Here is a 14,398-nt window from a genome sequence, read left to right as displayed (position 1 = left end):
TTGAATGAAATGAACAAAAATGATAATTGGATATCTGACATTTAATTTCAATTAGACTCAAATATTGCACCTGTATTACTGAAATACAAGTCTATTTCCTGTTTTGGGTTATCATTTTTATGTTTGCATTTTCATTTCAATTTTGTCCTAAATAAGCTTCTATAGTTTCATGAGCTGCTTTTGAAATATAATCACATGGAGCTGATCATGATCAACAGAGTAGGGAATAAGTATGACATACTGATGATGAGCTATGGATGTATACTATAGAAAAAAACGCTGTTACACTGAAAGGGGGCAGGTTGAGGTAACAGATGAAATAAGGATTCCAAAAAAACAGCTTGTAAGTCTCTCGTCTCTGTACTGTAAAAAATTGAACTCATCAATTGCAACCAGATCAGGTTGAATTACAAACAAACAAACAGAAAAAGCTCTAAAAGAAATATCTGAAGGAGAGTGAATAAACCAAAATTGCCTTAGGACAGATATGTCAGGTTATAAAATACTCGAAAAAAGTTGAAATAAAACAACATTAATACCATTTGATTGTTTTTATCAGATCTTTTTTCTCTGGTGGTTATCTCAAAGGAGAGTCTGCTATGTCTGCTGTATCAAAAACTAACAGAGAAACCCTTTCACCTCCATCTGACCCATCTGGAGATCAGTTTGGCAGAGATTTTGTAAAAGTATAAAGAAAAATAGAAAGGATGTTCGTCCTCCAAAGAGAACAGAGGAACCTTTTTTTTAAGCTTCTGTCTGGCTATGTGGATTTACACAAGTGGGCGTGTGTCTATCTTTGTGACTTGATGCGTCTGTATGATCACAAAAACATGGAATTAACTCTGACCTTGATGTTTCCAAGCTGCATTTTGTGTTGTGCACGCACACGCACACACAGACACACACTCATACACAATCTTGCATAATGCATTGTATTTGAGCAGCAGCAGTCACCGGGGACTCCCTGTCTAATCCCAGTAAAATAGCAAACTCCCCCTGCTGCTGACCAAGAAAAACAGAGCAGCTTAAACACTAGTGACTTAAACATGGCAGACTTTCATTAAAAAAAAAAAAAAAATCCTTGTGGTGGGGGTGATGTAAAAATGAGGGGGGTAACTCATAATACAGTCTGGGGAGCCTGGGGATATTTTTAGGATTTCCTCATGACTGAACCAAGGACTTCTTCACACTATCTGGCTACTTAGCAATTTGGGCAATGCAAAAAGCTCTCAGTTTCCCAGGCTATAAATTTTAATCCAGCTCTAATCTTTAAGAGCCTCCAGAAGACTAGACATGTGACCATGGGTTAAAACAGGCTGGGATGATCTGGTTCGTGGCCATCATTATGCAAGCAGTGAGACAGAAATTTAAGCGTTGTTTGACAGCCAGTGTATTTAATTCTACAATATTTATATAAGTGAGGGAAGGAGGTTTGTGTACGCAGTGTTATTTTGGACAGGAGGGTTATAGTGTTCATGACAGTTGTTGCAAATGACCGGTCAGCTAATATGACGACTCCTGCCATAAAACGATCCAGTCTTAAACATTTTGTTGCTAAGTTTGCAGTTAAAGTGTCTATTTGAGAACACTTGAACTATGTACATCACTAAAACAGCTAATTTCATCGGATGATGTGCACCAGTGTATAGTCCATTGCTCTTGAATTGATCTCAAAAGAACTGATGTCACAGCACAACAGCCTTACATGACAAAATCGAGGCAGAAAACAGAGTGGCAGTTTTGCTCTGTTATGTTTTGTGTTATGTCAACACTTCTGATCAACAAATGCGTTTGGTTTCCTTTTCCATCCTCCAGCAAGGTGAAGGGTCAGTGACATTATGGCACACTCCATAAAGCTGCTGAGAGGGTTATTTTGCTGTATACAGCACATGTCCAAAGTCAGCCTCACAGAACCATGGAACCATCCAGTGTCCTGTGTATTGGTCTCAGTACAGTATAATGCCTGAGAGTGCATGATAACAATTGGCTTGGTTCAGCCCAAACACAATGATGTGATTATAACAAAATAGAGTCATTCAAGCAGTCACTGTGTAAAGATGCCCTCCCACTCTGAGTTTCATGTTTGCCTCACGGCATTTTGATAGGGTCCTTTGGGAAGTCAGCAGCGTGTCTGTAATAGCTGCCCTCATGTAAACTGTGTCAAAGCAGCCTCAGGCCTATATTAAATGAGGGCCTGTTCCACTCTCTATCGTGACTGGGACGATAGGTTTACTGACTACACACTAACTGTCTTGCATGCATAAAAGCCTGTGCATGTATGTAGAGTCCCAGTTATGCAGTTGCATTCACACACCTTCATCATGCAAATGCAAACTATACAAGCAGTACAATATGATTTTTTTTTTTTTGCTTTCAAACCAAAAATAGACAAAAAGCAATTCAAGTACACCTGATGATCATTATTATATTCAAAGCCCCTTATTTTCTTTATTTACCCAGGGCTATGTAACAGATTTATCTCCAAGTTGCATGTTAAATAAAGAAACAGAAGAAGGAAGATGTCGATATAAAGTGACTGCCATCACCATTTGCTATTTCCCACCCAGGTGCTATACTGAGATTCACACCTGCAGAAGCTCATGCAGGGTTTAGAGACAGATCCTATGTGTGTTTGTCCTATCCAAATGACAAAGTAGCCAAAGGCACAAAAGCTTCACCTGGAACATGTTAAATCTGATTACTTCAGAGTGTTTATCTGTTAGTTTGGACAGCTGAGACTGTGGATATTTACACACACACACACACACACACACACACACACACACACACACAGAGTTTTACATTGCATTTAAAGAGTAGTGGATATGGATTTTTAGGTGGTGTTTTAATGGGAGAGAAACTGAAGAAGAACCAAAATGAATGACAACAAAGAGTTCAACAGCTATTGACTACCTGTAAATTGACCTTAGGTTAATAGACACTTTATCTTGAGCCCATAGCAATCCTGGTAAACACTGACTTTTGTCAGAGAATGTCAGAGTGCCTGGAAATAACATGTATCTTAAACAAAACCAAAGCAAACTTAGGCCCTAAACAAATTGCCTGCTTTCATTTCTAATGTTTGCGTACCCACCAAAAGGGTTGAGAGCAAATGTATTCGCGTGTCAAGTGAAATCGCGCCGCGCTAGACGCTCGAGTTTTGATGCTGGTACAAATATGCAAAAAACACTCACTGCTCGCCGTGGCTTCGTTGCACGAAAAGTCCGCCATCATCATTTCATCGTCAAACATGGCTCCGATCACCACCATTGCTGCTCTGTACCTGCTGTGGAGAAGTCAGCTGCGGGCTAGGTGCCGACGTCGGTACTGGATGTATGCTACCCTACGGAGACGGTGGAGCTCGGTGAGTTCCACTGTCTCTTGCAGGAGCTGGGTCTGGACGACAGCCGGTTCCAGCAGTATTTCAGGCTGACTGTTGCCCAGTTTGAAGACTTGCTATCCAGGGTTGGTGCCAGGATCTCCCGCCTGGATACCAACTGCAGGCGCTCCATTCCTGCTGCAGAGCGCCTGTCCATCGGTGACGATCTCCACGCTGATAGGCTGTCCCAGCACATCAAGACGCTCGCTCGCTCTAAAAGTTCAATTATTTCAACACGAGCATCAAGCATTGAGCGGTGAGCAGCAAGCGTTTTTCGCTGGAAACGCTCACCGCTTGAACGCTTGACGCCGCTCTATGCTCGCCCTGACGCAGCGTCAATTTGTGCTTTTAAATTGACCTTGTATGTAATATCAACGCGCAAAAATTTGCAACGCTTTCGGTGGGTACACACTGTTAGACCATGGCCTACCTGTGCCCAGCTCTGGTTCACCTGTCTCCCGTTGAGTTTCAGTTTCACTTTTACGAGATGAGTTACACAGAGGATTTACTTCTAGTTAATAGTTATCAAATTAAGGGAATGACAATATCATGATGCAGACTTCCTGAAAGTTGAAAAGTATGCTTTGCAAGGTCAGCCCTAGTACGGAGCAGAAATGCATAATTACAGATACGTTCCAGAAATGATCAGGAAAATCGAGACCATGAATGGCCTTTTTCCACACAGTGTAATGTATATATGTTCATCAAGTGGGAAAGGTTTTTTTTTTTTTTTTTCGTTTTTTGTAGATGGATTGTTTGTTGTGCACAGGTATGTGTTTGTAAAGACCAATAGATGTCAGATTACCACTAAGGGGTTGGGATCATCACAAAAAAACTTCATTCTGACTGCTTTTGCTCTCCATACATCTGTTTTTCTGCTTAACTCTGCTTAACTTTCTAGATTTTATTGTTTGCTTGTTTTTGTTTTTTTGTGAAATTTAAAAATAGGAATAAGGGTCATAATGGCTTACCCAAGTGAATTGAAGGCATTATGGGCTGACTGTGACAGACATCCACACCTAAGACAAAAAGAGGAAGAGGAAGAAGAGAAAAATGTCTTTTAAAGTTACACAAACTAAAATCCAGTTTCCTGAACTGAACTTTGGGTTGAAAGGAAACCACTGAAAATAGATCAATGCTAACAAAGCTAATCCATTTTTGGCCAAATTTCACAAGTGCAGAAACATGAGCACACAAGCCAATATCCTAAAGCTGCATTAAAATCCGCATTGCAAAGCCATCAAGTTCATCTGAGCTCTGACTGAATTCTGATAAACATGAAAAATGGTATTGAGTTCCTTTATAGGAAATGCAGGATTCAGTGAGGGTTTCCCCATTACAAAGGGACAAAAGTCTGGAGTCCTCTGTCTTGAGTACACCATATAATTATGCTTTAACTCTCCCAAGCAATGCCAGAACACAGCATGGGACTGGAAACTGTGTTAGTACAACAGCGCACTAGAATGACTTGTATCTAGGCCCACGATAATCAATAAATCGATTAACCAAACGATAAATAAAAACATCCTCAGTAAGTTTGCCAGCCTTGATAAACTGACACATGCATGCATGTTTGTTTTCCTCCTCTCTTTCGACCAAAGAGGCTGAATGAGAAGATGGCTCACTACGTCTATCTTTCCTAACATCGGGGTACATAGGTTCTAAAGCAGATTTAGAGGATTTATAGCGGAGTGAGCATCTGTCAAAAATGCAATCTTTGGCATCTTTTGCTACAGTGCTGCTCCCACACATGGAGAGAGCTGAAGCAAGCGTCCTGAGGGGTAAGGAGGAAACACACACTAATATGAGTGATGGCACAAAAGATACGGTTCTTAAGCCGCCTGCCACAGTCCCAGAGTGGGAATATTTTGTTTTTTATCAGAATTTACAAAGTGTGAGCTCATGAACACCAACGAGCTGATATGTCGCATTTGTTTGAAAATAGTGGCGACGAAGAAGAAGAAGGGGAGGTGCAGCGGAGCCTTGTTCTTTGACAATCTGCTCTTACTGAGGCTTTTGGTCGGCAAAGTAAATAGAAATAAAAGCGCCAAATGGTGGGGGCTCAAAGACAGCTACATTGCCAAAGAAGTGCAGCCCTTCAATACGGTTGAAAGCCAGAAATGTTAAAAATGTTTGACAGACAGTACGGATTGACTAGGAAAAAGTACATGTTACAAACAATTCAGGAAATGTACAAACTCCCTTTCATTTAGGCTGTAGTTTTTATTGTTTTTTTTTTTTTGGAGTTTCGTTTTTTCTTTAGAGACAGGGTCTGTGTTTTATTGTTTTGATTAGTATTAATTATTTTCATTGACATGTATTTTTTTCTAAAAGAGAGTCCATTTCATTTTCATTGTATTTTTTTCTCTTTCTTGTTTGTAAAATTGATTATATTCTTTGTTTAATTTATTTTATTTAAAAGATCCTGACCTTTTAATTACAGTTAAATACTCTTCAGAAATCAAAGTTTCTTGCTTTTGATATGGTGTACTCACTTTATCATCCCATTTATCATAATTACATCAATGAAAAAATGGAAAAAAAATCAAAATAATATTGACAATAATATTGTTTATCTGCAATAATATTTTGGAAAATTATCGTCTAGCAAAATTTGTTATCGTGACAGGCCTACTTGTATCTTAAATAAATCACAGAACAAAAAAGTTTTATCTTTTAGCCAGGGACAAAAACCCTGCAGTAACACATGAGATACATGTCATGAGATAGTTTGTTTCTAATCATACAAATTTTGTAATGAATAAGTCTCACTGTAATGTCTTGAAGTTATTTTCTGTGAAAGCTAGCTGCCATTGGAATTGAAGTCAACTTTTTCCATTATCAGCTGCTCATATTTCAACCATTCAGACACTCGTCACACAAGAAATGGAAATAGCAGCAACATCAAAAACATAAGAACATAGCATGTGCATAATGAGCCCTGTAACCATGACATCAACCTCACATGTGATATGAAATTTCAAAGCCCCTCCTCAATTACAGAAAAGCAGAAGTTAAAGGAGATAAGAGGTCTCAGTGTGTCCCACATGCTGAAATAGAACATGTTGTGACAGTACGGTTTCATCACATGATTTGCATGTAAATCAACTCAAGGAATCGTGTTGTGATGAGGAAACATCACCCCCTGATACCAGACCCCCTGCTGTGATACAGGGAAGTCAATAAACGCAGCATGGAGAAGAAAGCACACGTGGAGAGAGAAGGAGACAGGACAGTCAAAGATACAGGAATAAGAAGTGACAACAATCAGAGAGCTTAATGTCTGACTTCACAGTCCACAGCACGAAAGCACAGAGAGAGAAAGAGGGAGCAGCGGCAGTGAGAGGAATCTTCACCTCTGTGAGCAGAGATAGAGGAACACATTGAGATACAAGGAGCCGAAGTGTAATTAGCCTGACTCCCTTTTCATGAGATTAGGATTCATTTTTAGTTTATGGAAAGATTTTCGACACTGATTCAAAGCATGAGAACCTGACTTCTGGATGAATCTCAAGCTGTGTGGGTCACTTGTAGGTTGAATGACCCACAGTTGCTAACATTTCTTATTTGTTTTCAGTGTTTTGATGGTGTCATTTCATTTTCAAAAATACTTGTTGGAAGAGTATACAAAATGAATCTCAATGGCACCAGATGCTAATGGCCTCTAAAGGTCTATAACAAAACAATACAGATATTGTGTATAGATTTACACCAGGAAAAAAAGCTTCTGCTACATTCTGCGATGTGCAGTTTTCGTTTAAAGGAGTAGCTTTTTTTTTAGCACCAACTTCAACAGTAATTCAGCATTTTTTAGCTGATAGTTCAACATGTGAACAGTTATGATAGTCCATGCCTACAACTATTCACATAAGACTCCCACCACCACCGTCCTCTGGTCAGTTAATGTCGTAAATTAAAGCCGGTTCAGGTCAACCAGGACCCCACAAGGTTTTTTATTTAATGTCTAACCACTGTTTCTTTTATTAGATGATCTGACCTAATGATGGAGGAAAGTATTGAAAAGTGGTGCAAGTCTGTTGCTTTGCACGGCAAAGTGATCACTTGCTTCTTCTCATGTCATCTTCTAAGTAAAATAATGGAGTAAACACCCCTCTGCATTTTGGACCTGTGCAGTAGTTTCACCTGTGTATGGGAGGCAGCTTACTTTTTAGGAAAACAAAAAGGTGGACATTTAAAAAAATGTATTTGCTAAGCTAAATAAAATGTGTATTTTGGCTCTTTCCCAGATAGGTTTTCCACAAATGGACATGAATGTATCTTGACACTGCATGCCTTCTTTGTGTTAAAAATTGTGGTTTACTTCCCCCCTGCTACTTCTTGATGGAGGAGAAGGAGATGTACCAGCACAGTTTTTGAAATGTCAACAGAGGCATCAGCACAATAATCTAGCAACCCAATTAGCTAGTGTGACCTATCAGTAACTTTTTTTGTGAGCTCAACTGACTCTCCTACATCTTGCTTTTGAATAAAACATTCATATTTGTTCAAAGGAATGGTAAAAACCTCACTTATTGTGGGGCTGTTATTTCACCCTGTGGTGACTGGTTACTTTCAAACCAATATTGTCACTTAAAATACAGCATTGCAACCTGTGAGGAGAGAACAATATTTGGAGGTACAGAACCAGTCCCTGTGCTTGGTTCTTTTTCTTGTGCTCAGCCCTCCCCTGCTTGGGAGGCTGCTCACTTGCAAGTAGTTTTTTTGTCAGTAGTATCCCTGTTCTAACTGGCTTGAGTGGCGAAGTCCTCCCCTGCTACCATAGGATGCGTTGACTCCATAGGGTGTCATGTAACAACTGGTGCCTATACATTAGGGTGACCATATTTTGATTTCCAAAAAAGAGGACAACGGCACAAATTCAGACATGCTTCTTATATTCTCAATATTTTCACTGCCCCGTGGTTACTCCCGTCTGTGGAAACACCACAGTACTGGATTTTTTTGAGTGCTTCATGAGTGACTTCAACAGAATGGGGGGCTTTTACACCTAGAGATGGGTACCGAATCAGGTACTTCAAAAGGTACCGACCGAATTCTGTCAAAAGTACCGAGTACCGATTCATGTAAAATCAAAAGGTACCACGTTTAGGTACCTGAACACATCCTTGTGACTGTGAGGAAGTGAAAGAATAGTCGATTTTCCATGATGGACATGAACACAGCATTGCAAGAGTATATACTGAAGGATATATATGTTAAATTAAAATATATATATATATATATATATATATATATATATATATATATATATATATATAATATTGTTAAAGAAATTGAAATTTTTTACGACATAACTACAAAAAAGTACCGAAAATTTGTACCGTTGAGCACTGGTACCGATTGCCAGGTACCGGGCATTGGTACCAGCACTCCTAAACTTTTTAGCAACGTCAGAGTCAGTTTTTAGCAAGGCACTGGTGCAATCCATGGATCTGTAGCTGTTGTGGTGTTTTACAGTATGAAATGCCATTGTCATGTCATGTTTTTCAGTGTCCATGTGAGCTTTGAGATCTCCAGCACCTTTATTGGACACTGAGACATATGTGCCAGCTTTGCACACGGTTCACTCCGCCTCCCACTTGTCCCGATCGGGACGGTATGTCGGAAAAAAATTTTTTGCAGTTCATCTGTGAAGCTGCACTTACGCTTAGGCATCTTCCGTGCAATACAGCTCCGCTGTTTAAACAGCCCCGTCTTCTCCGCTCTCCGTCTATGTCTCTCTCTCTCGCCTTCTCTCAGATCTTCTCACTCTCTATGTGTGTGTGCACGCGCAGAGCAGACCTGCCCACAAGGCAGCCTCTCGGTAAGTGATGCGCGTCATAGTATTGTTTGCAAGCGCCGGTCAATTTACGGACGTGCGTAATGGTCCTATGAAAATCAGTGAACACCGGACATTTTCGTGAATTTATTAAACCCGCCCGGACACCCCGGACAGGACGTAAAAAGTGGACATGTCCGGGCAAAAGAGGACGCTTGGTCACCCTACTATACATCCTTGTCTGAATCTCATATGCTCTGGTTGGTTTTGGCTTTTTTCACTACCATACTGTGTCCTCTATCAACTACCTACCACTGCTTACAATTTCATTTTAGATTTAAGAAGAATACAACAGCAGTCTTCTTTAATGTTGTATCCTCTCTGAGAATGTGTGAAAAACAAACAAAAAATCTGATGAAGGAACAACAGGATACTCATTTTTAGATACATTTGACGCTTCCATGAGGTCATAAAAGTAGTAGGATGAAGTTAGTAAATGCTTCCCAATAAAAACAATATTTTGAGAGTTAAGACATCTAATTTTACCTCAAGGAGGTGCACATAAAGAGAGAACGCGTGAGATACGAGATAGCAAACAGCAGGTGAGCAGGTGTATGATTAAACTGGAGAAATAAAGATTAATCAAATTCTACAATGAATACAATGATAGAGAGCAGAGGTGTAATGATCTCCTAATGTAGCAGCCCTGCTAACTACACACTCCAGTGCTTAGGAGCATGCGTGCACTCGCATGATGACAGTCGTGCATTCTACAGTGTTACTAATGAGAGTAGTTATGTGTATCAACGGGCTGAAATATGACATGGAGGTGAACGCAAATCTATAAAAAAAAGTTATAGTTTGAGGAAAAGCAAGGTAGCATGATATGTTGTCTTTACAGGTATCATGAGAGCTCCAGAGCTCATTATTTTTGATGTACTTCACAAAGGAGGACATAATGTAGTTTGTAAAACAGATGTTATAGAGTAGAGGAGATTAACAAAGGGAGGGAGCACAGAGGAGGTGTGGTAGGAGAGAAAAGGATGGACAGACAAAGAGAGGGACAGACAGGGAGGCACAGTCGGATGTATAGAGCTGTCTCCATTCGTCAGCCAAATCCTCTTGCTTTTGAAGGCTGGCCAAACATTTTGTTGACATGCTTGCCTTAGCTGGCTGTAACGCACATATGGAGATCAAAAGTATATGAATGCACACTAACACACACAGAATTCACATACTTCATAAATCACAGAATATTATGGGAGTCTTTCACAGTAGCAACACCTCATTCATGCTTCTGCTTTCATCAAACATGCAGCAAAATATAAAGGATAGAAGCTGGACAGTCCAGTGAAGTAATACAAAGCAGACAGCAACAGAGTAAACTGGCAATTTGGGTTGTCTTGTGTAAAGTTAACGGAGTAGCTTTATAAAATGTTGGTTCAATATTTCTAAAAGCATCAGGACATATTTCTTTTGCAGGTATCTCCCTGTAACAACACAATGTGCTCCAGGTCGACGAATGGGTACAGAAATAGGTACTTTTACAGATACAGACCATAGACTGTATATAGAGTGGACAGCATGGCTCCGCCATTTATCATTGTACGGTTTTGAAGCCAAAATACCCACGTCACAGGCGCAGCCATTGGCAGCAATTGCAGTTCGAGTCTGCGCAGTAGAGATGATGAGAGATTCTGGGAGATTCTGAGTGGAGCTGGGTGACAAAAATAATAAATATTTTTTTTCTTTAGAGAGTCTAATCACTTCTTGACTCTACCTCCCGACATATTTTACAGTCCCCGAAAAAATACACGAGAACGGCAGCTGTCAATTATCGTTATCGTGTGTAAAACCTTGTTTTTAACCTTGTATAACTAATGAAAATGAAACTTTTCAGAAAAAAAGAGGACTTGAATACAAGACAGCCAAATGATATCTTCAAATCATCACAACACTCAGAAGTAAGAAACATTTCTACAAGGTGTATTAATTTTTAAAAGTTTGACCACAGCCTATCTGGAATGGCTGGAAAGCCGCATGTTTAAACCTATACTGCAACCAGCCACCAGGGGGAGCAGTTTGTGTGGAGACCTCATTTTGAGCCGATCAAGCGGAGGTCCATTTTTTTTACAGTCTATGATACTGACTGAATTGGTACCGTTGAGCCCCAATACCGATAGCCAGGTACCGGGCATCAGTACCACAACGTTTCAAATGCCAAAGATACCCATCCCTATCCAGGTCACAGTGTTTTATGCCACTTGTCAATTCTACGAATTGTGTGCATTTGACAAATTGTATCGCAGGTTCTATGAAAAAGGTTTATTCTTTGCTTGCACAAACAAAATGGATTTTTGGGGCTCACAACTTTGCTCTTTTTTAAAACTCTATACTGGCTACCAAAAGTGCGAGGAAATATGGTGATTTATTAGCTGTTACTACAGCAATAACCTCAGCATTCGCCCAAAAGTAGTAGACCTTACTTAGGCACCAGGTATTTTCTTCATCCACGAATGGCTAACATAGTTTGCCAAAAGAAATAATGGAAAGTAAAACGAAAACAGCAACTGCTTCAAAAGTAAATACCCCTGAAAATGATGTCAGACCGTTGTACAGTATTTAATCTTTTCCCTCACTGCTTAGCATGATGAGGATATAATAGACAACAGCATGAACATTTGCACTACCAAAGTACCAAAAAGAGCAAATGTTTCTCCTAGCTTATTGTAAATGTGTTTTTAAATTATATTGCTTCACTGAGAAATAGCAAAATGCTATTCTTGCAGGTGGCCATTTGTGTTAGCAAATGGGATGTCAGATATTTTAATAACTTAAACACTGGCCTAAATTCTGTCCAGACTTTATCTATCCAATTTCTTTATGGAGAGTGGTGACAGAAACCACAAGTAAGAAAAATCCATTTCCCTGCATTTTAATCTCCTTGTTTGATTCATGTTTCATCTATTAGAATGGCAGATAAGAAACTTGATGGCCACTTCTGCAGCCAGTCATCAGAGGAGCTTCAAGTTTTGGCTGCATCACGTTCTTATTCAGTCTGTGTTGAAATAAATCAAAATAATCTTTATTTATTGAGCACTACTCTAAACTGTGTCAGCTGTAACAAAAGTTAAAAGCACAGAGAATAACTTAGACAACAGAGTGATGCCTACAGTTTAAAGTCATTGTTGTGCTTTTCTCCATATCAGCAGTCGTGTACTATCTCTTGTCTGAGCAGTTGGTGGGGACTTTATTGCATAAAATGTACATATTTTGTTTCAATCAAATTTATTTCAAGAAAACATAACAGGAAGAGTGTCATATCAGTTGCTTTGTACTGTTCTATAAATATTTATCAACCACACAGCAGCAGAAAAGAGGAAATAATCTGAATTTTATCAAACTCATATAATTTGAGTGAACTGGCTGAAATTGTCCAGTTTCATTTTGTCTTGGCCTTTCAAATCACTGCAGCAAAACACTGTTAAATTTTAATGGGATGTTCTCGCCTGCACTGTGTAAAGTTGATTTCCTTTGCTTTTGCCTTCCAAAAAGAGAAGTGTGGGTTTTCCTTCTTCGGGGGAGATTGATTATTCCACTACACAGATGAGGCCTTGTGTGACAGCAATCCAAGGATACTCGAGGATTCGCTGAAGGCTCTGCTCTTTGTTAAGTTATTGATGCTTTAATTACCTTGGTTCAACATAGCCCTGTAATGTTATATATGCAGGGTGTGGGAAGGAAATTAATGTATGTAACAGGGTCGAACCAAAAACTCAAGGGACTTCTGAGAGGATTTTGTTAAGTGGTTTTTCCGTTGATTAGTTTACATTATTAGCAGACTGGTGAAAATATATAGTCTTTTGTGCACTGAAGGAGAACAATGAGTGTTAATCAGTAATAATGATGGTGTAACAAGACTCATAAGGGGCATCTAGAGAATTTTGCCCACAGATAAAGATATGCTCACACATACATGCAAGGGTATGAGGAAGTGGACACTTCCCACAACTGCTTGTAGTTATGACAAAGATGGGTCTTCAATAGCAATGTATTTGTTGTAAAATGAACAAAGCATTTATCCATTTTGAATTTACCTTGTCTAAAACTTTGTACACGTTTTGACAAGAAGTAAAGGCTGGCAGTGGGGTCATAGATTGGACAAAAAAAGGTCTGTACTTTTTTGTTTATTCCTGTCTCTAAATAAGTGGAGCCATCAGAAGAATCCAGCCATTTTAACAGAGGGGGAAAAGGACATTCTTAGGTTGCTGCAATGGCAATGTAAATATCCCCAAAATGCACTTCTTGCATCATAGCACGACAGACTGGTGAGGCACCAAGCTGCAAACCAGAAAGCCCCAAGGTCAGCAACCCCATCAAAGTCTGTCCTCCATCGCCTTCGGCCTGAGAGGCTGGCTTTCTCCTTCGAGGAGTGTCATCACTGCCTGCACATTGCTGCCAACTGTGGCTCTTGGCATGGTTTAGATGTCAGCTGGTGCCTTGCACAAAGCTCCTCACGCAAGCCAGTGAACAGCGAACAGCACCTTGGTGCCATGGCTCTTTCCACAAGGCTTTGGACAGCAGAACATCTGGAGAAGGATTTCGATGCAGTGTCTTGACAGCCTGAAGCGTTTCTGGGTGACCATTTCAAGCATGTTTCTTAAAGGTTCTCTGTGGTCACGTGAGTGTGTTGTGTCCAGTTTTCCTTACTCTGTCACTGTGTTGTAGCAAGCTCTCATTTATCTCCATAGCTTTAGTTTAACTCACTTAACTTACTCTCTCTAAACTTTCTATCCTACTGATCCGCAGTAGTTGGCATCAAGCATACTCTTTCTTTTTTCACAAAAATCAGCCATTATCTGGACACCAGCTTGACAGCCAGCGGTTGAATTAGGAAATGTGGCTAAACATTTTATCATAAGCCCTATTTGGCAGGGGGCCAGAGAAAATTACAGAGTCCGACAAACTCTACATTAACTTTAGTGACTCCAGACTGACTACTGACTGTAGTCATTAACGCCAACATGTATTATGATCATAAGACATCTATGTTTATCCTTTGCCAACAGTTTTAAATTTCAGTGTCCCTGCTCTGGCCCCGGGAGGCATGGGACTACGGTGTCTGGCACCGCTATTTCCACATTTCTTATTACAGAGTCACCAATCACCAAAGTATTTAGCTTCTTAGCAGGTGTGTTGCTAAGTGGGGCATAATTATTACCTCCACAGAGGATGTTATG

The 14,398-nt window shown here is 39.9% G+C and overlaps 1 protein-coding gene across 1 annotated transcript in view; it reads right to left on the bottom strand.

Moving 5' to 3' along the window:
- The window catches only part of LOC141797761 (leucine-rich repeat and fibronectin type III domain-containing protein 1-like protein), a 429,138-nt gene that overhangs the window by 319,925 nt on the left and 94,815 nt on the right, over positions 1–14,398 (bottom strand). The window contains exon 3 of the mRNA XM_074679444.1: positions 4,351–4,398. The gene's annotated coding sequence lies outside the window, so the exon portion shown is untranslated. The remainder of the gene's footprint in view (positions 1–4,350; positions 4,399–14,398) is intronic.

The sequence above is a fragment of the Halichoeres trimaculatus genome, unplaced genomic scaffold (assembly GCF_033239565.1).
Source record: "Halichoeres trimaculatus isolate MK-OKI-2021-1 unplaced genomic scaffold, fHalTri1.1 fHalTri1_scaffold_9, whole genome shotgun sequence".
Lineage (NCBI taxonomy): Eukaryota > Metazoa > Chordata > Actinopteri > Labriformes > Labridae > Halichoeres > Halichoeres trimaculatus.
The sequence above is the reverse complement of the archived record's forward strand: the minus strand, read 5'-3'. Positions and strand labels throughout refer to the sequence as shown.